Below are 7,529 nucleotides of genomic sequence, written 5' to 3' on the forward strand. Positions count from 1 at the left end.
TATTTAGGTTTTGCCTGTTCTTTTTTTTCAGTTAGGAATTCTCTTTTATTTTAATTATTTACTGTTATTGTTTAGAGTGTATGTGTGTGTAGTCTGTGTGTCTGTGTATCTGTGTCTGTGTGCATGTGTGTCACATATGTGGAGGTCAGAAGACAACTTTGTGGAGTCAGTTGTCTCCTCCCATCTTTGTGTGAATCCAGTATAGGGACTGGATTTAACTCTTGGTTAGGCCAGCAGGTTGCAGCAATTTCTACATCTCCCAACAGCTTTCAAATCTGTCATTCCTTCATCTTCTGACTAGCAAGAGATTTGTTATAATTCTTCTTTGTTCCTTCATATATAATGTAGTTTTTCTAATGGTGAAAAGGTGTATATTTAGAATTAGCCAGCTGGAGTCAGTTTAGATGATTCCAATTTTGTTGGCACATCCAGAGCGTCATGATCAGAAACCCATGGAACATATACCTTCTCTCTATCAGGCCACATCAGTGTCATAGAGTTTCTTCATAGCTTGTTTGATCTGGTGCTTGTTGGCCTTGACATCCACAATGAACACAAGCATGTTGTCTGCTATCTTCTTCATGGCTGACTCAGTGGTCAGTGGGAACTTGATGATGGCATAGTGGTCAAGCTTGTTTCTCCTGATTGCACTCTTTTGAGGGTATTTGGGCTGCCTCCAGAGCTGCAGGGTCTTGGGCTGCTTGAAGGTGGGTAACATATGGATCGTCTTCTTTTTGTGATGTGGATGCCTTTCAACACTGCCTTCTTGGCTTTCAAGGCCTTTGCTTTGGCTTCGTCTTTGGGAGGGGCAGGAGCTTCCTTTATCACTTTCAGTGCCATCTTGGCAAAACCATAATGTAGCTTTTTAAAAATCTCTACATTTGCCTTCTAGATGTCCCCCTTTTCTGATTTAAGTAGTTTTAATATTATATTCCTGGATATGTATGTTTTTAGCTTTCCTGTTCATCTTGGCACCACTGAGCTGTTATAATCTACAGCTTGGTGTCTGTCAAAGTTTTGGAAAATTCTCAGCCATTAATATTTCTTCTACACTATTCTCTTTGTTTCTTGCAGTCAAAATGTCTGGAATGTCTGACATTGGCTTTTAACATATGGATGTTCTGTTCTCTTTTCTTGTGTCACAGCTTGGGTAACTTCTATCAAAGTTTGTTAATTCTTTCCTCAACTATGCCAAGTCTACTGATGAACACACCTAAGTATTCTGTCTTTCTTTCCCACTATATTACTTCCTGTTTGCTGATCTAGTATACTGTCCATCTGTTCCATTTCATCATTAACACAACTATCTCAGGTATTCCAAGCCCTATGGCAAATAGTTCCAACATTAGCATTGTACCCCAGTCCAAAGACTCTGCTCTGTTCTGTTGTCTGTTGTGGTCTGGATTACACATATAATCCTGGAACATGTTTCTGAATTCTCCAGGCAAAGAAGTTTCCCCCTCACCCTTCCTCCAGATCCAAAGGACTTTCACCAGTGTTCTGGGGTATTGTCCTTTTCCCAGCAGAGCAAACCTTTCCCTAGAGGAGGTGGGGGGGTGACATTCTGCTTAGTCTGAGCCCCTGCCTACATTCTTTAGGCATGTATGCATGCATGTATGCACTGATGCACAGACACATATAAAGACACAGACTTGTGCACACACACAGACACACACACAGACACACACACATACAGACATACACATGTGTTTATTTTGTGCTGGATATTGGTATTATTTATTCAAACATACTTGCTTTCAATTAAGCCACTTCTTCATTCATTTATTTACTCATTTAATAAATTATCGACAGGCTCTGGTCTCGTACGTCATAGCCTGGTCTTCCTGAGTAAAGGGTGTTGGTGTGGAGAAACATGCAGTTTAGTGGTCTGAGTGCTCTGGTCATCTCAGAGATGGTCTGAGTGAGGGTTATGGAGGAAGGGCTGAGCATCTGCATGAACCCACCCCCCACACACAGGCAATGCCCTCCCTGATGTGACCTGTGTGCTGGCCAGGCATCAGATCTCCATGGGTGACACAAACAAAGAGTACAGATTCTCATCACACCATGTAACAAAACCTGTGGTCTTGCCTTCACTTGCTGCTTCACCTCATGGGCCTGTGTTCAGAACCCCATGTTCCCACAGCTAGCATCATATTCTGGATCTTAAAACATCCCTCCTCCCCACTGCCTATCTGTTGTAAAATATTATTTTAAGATGTGTTACATTCGTTTATCCTGTGGAACATTTGTTTAATGATGCAAAGATGTGTTGCATTCTTTAATATTGCATTTGTTTAACTCTGTGAAACTGTGTTACTTTGTCTAAAATACCTGATTGGTCTAGTGAAGAGCGGGATAGCCAATAGCTGGACAGGGAAAGGATGGTGGAGCTGGCATGCAGAGAGAACAAACGGGAGGAGAAAGCTGGGAAAGGGAGGAGCAAGGAGTGAGAAAAGGAGGAGAGGAGGATGCAAGGGGCCAGCCACCCAGCTACACAGCAAGCCACCAGAGTAAGAAGTAAAGAAAGGTATACAGAATAGAGAAAGATAAAAGCCCAGAGACAAAAGGTAGATAGAATGACTTACATGAAGAAAAGCTGACTAGAAACAAGCCAAGCTAAGGTTGGGCATTCATAAGTAACAATAAGATCTGTGTGATTTATTTGGGAGCTGGGTGCAGGAGCAAAGATTAAAAAACAACTAACAACACCTATCCAAATTTCCATGCCCATCAATGCCAATTTAGGTGCCACCTTCTCCAAAACTTTGTCTAAATTCCCCAGTTAGAACTACTAATGCTAGTCACTTAGCTCTCATATCTAGTTGCTTGTGTTTCTCTTTACACTTAGCCTTGCTTGATCTTGCTTCACTGAGGTGGCTCCTGAGGGCTATTTTCACAATCCTCTGCTACTCCTAGGTTGTGCTCATTATTGTTGAAATAAAACCATATGTTTTCTGTATGAACCGTTCCACTGCCTGCCATTGCTCCCAAGATCAAGTTGAACTTATGATGCTCTGTGTGATTTGATCTTCCCCTCCCTTCTCATCGGCAGAGCCCTGGAAGCAGAGCCAGGGCATATCTGCGTTATTATCTCTTAGATGTTTCCAGCATCTACCTGGAACTGAGTAAGTACTCCATAAATAAATGTTAAAATGAAATGCAATGGAATTCCAGGTGAATCATTGATTAAAATGACTCAGCAATGATGGACTTGTCTTCATTGTTCACACCCAGCCTGATACTCTGCCTGCCTCATTCCATACTCCTCCAGTGTAACTTGGAGGGAAATTGAGTTATCATCACTTTATAAAACATGCAGATGGTCCCCTCAGTCTCAAGAATGCTATGACTCTGTTAGATATGGTGGTTCATGCCTGTAGCCCTAGCCCTTTGGGATTACAAACCTAGATCACAGGAGTCAAGAGAGACACAGGATGAGATGGTCTCAGGCTGCACACAGTTCAGAGTCAGTCTTAGATCCCTAGCTAGCCCCTATCCCAGGGGTGGGGGTGGGGGGAGGTAGTTTATGACCAGCAAACCCTCATGACAGCAGACTGGCTGTTTCCAATTCTTTGGGAATGACAGCAGCAACTGGAGTTCTGCCAGCCTTTGTCTCTGTCTCGTAAGACAGTGAGTGAAAAGTCCCTACATTGTTTTCCACATTTCATGGGAAGAAGAGACCCAGGGTTCCAGGAAACTGTTGAGGTGAGGTGGACAGCTCCTCCTGCAACAGCAGAATCTAAACTTCAGCCTATGGACCAGGACACATCCTAATATGTCCCTTCCTCCCCTTCTGGCTCATGGAGTTTTGCTTCTCTGTGTCATTGTTTCCATGGCTGTCATGAGGTGATATGAGGCCTTGTTCTTGGGAGACCGAATGAAGTACAGCCAGTGATGATTCTAAAAGCATTATAATAATATGTGGAAGTCTGTGTCATTGGACTTTGGGAAAAGTAAGAAATGGTGTGGAGTAAGGGGACACAGGTTCTCAGGAAAGCCATAGCTCAGTTTTAACAATGTTGAACTGTATCTAAAACTGCAGTGACATCCTGGGGCTTTTTTCTTAAGATTTATTTTATTTTATTTCATGTGCTTGAGTGTATTGCTTGCATGTATGTATATGCACCATGTGCATGCATTGCTAATAGAGGCCAGAAGAGGACACCGACTCCCTGGAACTGGAGTTATCCATTGTGTGGGCACTGGGAATGGAAACATAGGTTCTCTGGAGGAACGGCCAGAGCTCTTAGCCACTAATCCATCTCTCCAACAGCTGGGGAAGCTGACTCTCACATCTCTACTTTAGAAAGAGGCTGACTAAAGTTCTCCTAAGAGAGTTCTGATAAGTGGAAACTTTTTTTTTTTTTCTTTCTGGGGCCCTCATGAAAATGCTGGTGCTAGCTAGGGACATGCAACCAGCACTGGCCCCAACTCCTTGGCAGAAGGCCTTGGAGTCATTTGGGGGATTTCATTAACAGGGTAAATTTGGGGGCTCCTGAGAACATGTATTTTGAACATTGAGCTCAAGTCAGTAGTGAGATCATCCTGAAGACATGAGGATGCGTCAGAAATAATGGCAGGGTCCAGGTAAGGGTGCTCTGAGGGTCAAATCTGGAAGCTGCTTGCCTTGACTATCTGAACTAGCCAGTGTGAACTAGCACAGTATTCTGTACCCACAGTGTGTCCACAGTCAGAGCAGCCTGGGGGAAAGCCCTTCATTACCCTGGAAAAGGTGAGGCAAAATGTACAAAGAGCTTTCCCTCCCCCTTTTCCCAGAGTGTGAAAAACAGTTTGGCCAGCCCTTCCCTTCTGATAAAAATTTGGCTCAGACCTGTGCTGGCAGAGGCCTCCATGTGATGCCCTGGAAGCCCATGCTGCATCTGTGGAAATCCCCCAGGCAACGTCTTCCCTGAGACTTTTCAATCTTAATCATGCTGTGTCAGCTTCATGGGCCCTTAAGAGAAATGCCTATGTATTCAGGATATGATTCTGTTGCATACCAGATATTTATTATACTACCCGCTGCTTCCATGCTCCAGAAGGTGGAAACAGTGCACATGAAGTGTCCATGCTCATAGGCCCAGCAGGCATGGCCTCCAGACCACCAACCTTGAGCATGAGCTTGAGACAGCCTTGGTTTTCTTTGTGTCTAAAATAATAGAGGGAGGAATCCTTTGGAAGGAGAGTTACATTTTTACACCCCTATCCCCAGTGGAAACCTTTCTTCACAGGTTACTTATATAAAGTCTTGGGAAATGCAAGGCAGTCTATAGTGACAAACAAACAAAAACAAACACACAAACAAAGTAGTGTAGGGATCACCCTGGAAGTGGCCTTAGGGAGGAGGGAGGAGTATTAAGAGCTTTAGGGGTGTTGAGCAAATGCTCCATGCTTTGACCTTGATGCTTTATGGGTGTACACATACACCAGCATATACAAAATTACCTAACTGTATAATTAAACATGTTATTTGTCATGTTGATTATATGTAGAAGACATTTGAAAAGAAAACAGTTGCAATACTTTTTTGGGGGAGGGGTTGGATTTCTAACTTCAAAAGCACAGAAATGCTCACCAAACTCTCTCCAAAGCTGATCCTGTGAACTTGTTCTGTTCAGTGTTGAGCCCAATTCCTGTCCTGCTGCTCCTCGGTGGCCCCACCAGTAGATAGATGCCAGAGGTCCCCAGGAAGATAAGCAGGGGAGCTCTTTCCCTTGTACCAGCAGGAAGGCTTGAACCCTCAGTGTTTCTTTCTCCTCTCTCCCTCCCACTTCTTTATCTCCTCCTCAACCCACTATATAACCCAGGCGGGCAGCTCCCCATGCCTCAGCACCACAGGTGTGTGCTGTCACCCCTGCCTCAGTTTGCTTCTAACTTTTGCACCATGTGCATGCTGGTGCTCAAAGAGTGTGTCTCTCCTTTACTGAGCTTTCCATTTGCAGAGTGAGAGCAGTAGTTGTGGGTCAAGTCCTCTTTCTCTCTGTGTCCAATCATGATATGTTGGGTGTCCCCCATCCTGTCCTCCCGCCCCCACCCATCTGCTCAAGTGCCTAGGATCTGTACCAGGACTAGAGATGAAAATAAGCCTTGAAGCCTTTTGGTCAACAGTTGCTACTCTGAGACCAGACGGCTATAATCATTCCAGGGATGTGACCCACTCAAATGTACTACCTCCTCAAATCAGAGACAGAGCTACATGTCATTACCTGCACCCCTTTCTTGCTTACAGATTTTAAAGCCTAACTCAGCCCCTGAAGTAGCATTGTGTCTATTCATTTAAAATGAACTAAGAGGCTGGAGAGAGGGCTCAGCAGTTAAGAGCACTGGTTGCTCTTGTAGAGAACAGCGATTTGGTTCCCAGTGCCCACATGGTGGCTCCCAACCCTCTGTAACTTCAGTTCCAGGGGATCTGATGCCATCTTCTGATCTCTGTGGGCACCAGGCATGCATATGGTACACACACATAAATGCAGGCAAAACATTCACATTCATAAGATAATATAAAACTATTTGATTTTTAAATTAACTAAATAAATTCCTTTTATATTCCTAGAAGGAGTAGGTGTTATTGTACTGGGAGATTTCCAGTTGACAAATGTGACCTTGGAGTATAGCTTAGCCAGAGCCTTACTGTAACAGCAATCCAGCTAAGGCAGCTTTGAAAGTCCATGTTGGAGGGCCTTCCTCTGCCATTTCTTCTGCTTGGATTGCCATCGCCTACCCTGAAAATGATAATCTGTTTGCCAACACCCTGCTGAGCCTTGAGTCCTCTGTAAAACCTTTCTTGGCTCTACAAGCATTTGGAAATGTGTCCCCCACCATGCTTCCCCAGTACCTCAAGGTCACTTAGTACAATGTAAGTAACATCCCATCTTGACACTCACATATGTGGCACACAAGTGGCCTTTGGGCATTGTTCATGATCGACTTGGTGCCAGGGTATCAGATGAGGCAGGAGCAGGCTCTAGTTGTTTCTTTGGAGAGTGAGAGATTCCAGTCACCAGGCACACACTGAGAGGATGTGTGGTACCCCTGTGCCTGCTGCTCCTGTGGAGACTGCCCTCTCACGGTGAGCGGTGTGCGTCTTTTCTCAGTGTGGTGGTGAGCAGTATGAGGGCTGTACTGAGAAAAGCCACACCCTTTCCTAGACACTTTCTCAGAAACTTGAGCGTTGCCCTAACATTGTGCCCTGCCAAGCTCTTCTGGCTCATGGCCAGTTTCTGTATCTCCTAGAGGCTTCCTGACTCTGCAGAGACATGGGCTCCCTTGTGCCAAGGCCAGAGATAGGCTGGGAATGCAAGGAGACTGCCAGGGAGCAGCTCAGGGGCTGGATGCCCGTGGAAATGTGGACTCCTTCTCCATGAAGATTGTGGAGAGGCCAAAGCTAAGAAGACGGGTTCTAAGGAGTCCTGCTGTGCCTACCCAAGCCCAATCCCAGGTTTCCCTGTCTTTGCCCAGCAAGAGCCACAGTTGTTTTGTTTTTGACAGGGTCTCTTTTTTAGCCCTGGCTGTCCTTGAACTCACAG

At 44.8% G+C, this 7,529-nt stretch overlaps 1 pseudogene; it reads right to left on the reverse strand.

Annotated features, from left to right (window-relative positions):
• Positions 1-475: 475 nt before the first annotated feature.
• On the reverse strand, positions 476-840 carry LOC100766124 (annotated as a pseudogene).
• Positions 841-7,529: the final 6,689 nt, after the last annotated feature.

The sequence above is a fragment of the Cricetulus griseus genome, chromosome 2, assembly GCF_003668045.3.
Source record: "Cricetulus griseus strain 17A/GY chromosome 2, alternate assembly CriGri-PICRH-1.0, whole genome shotgun sequence".
NCBI classification, from domain to species: Eukaryota; Metazoa; Chordata; class Mammalia; order Rodentia; family Cricetidae; genus Cricetulus; species Cricetulus griseus.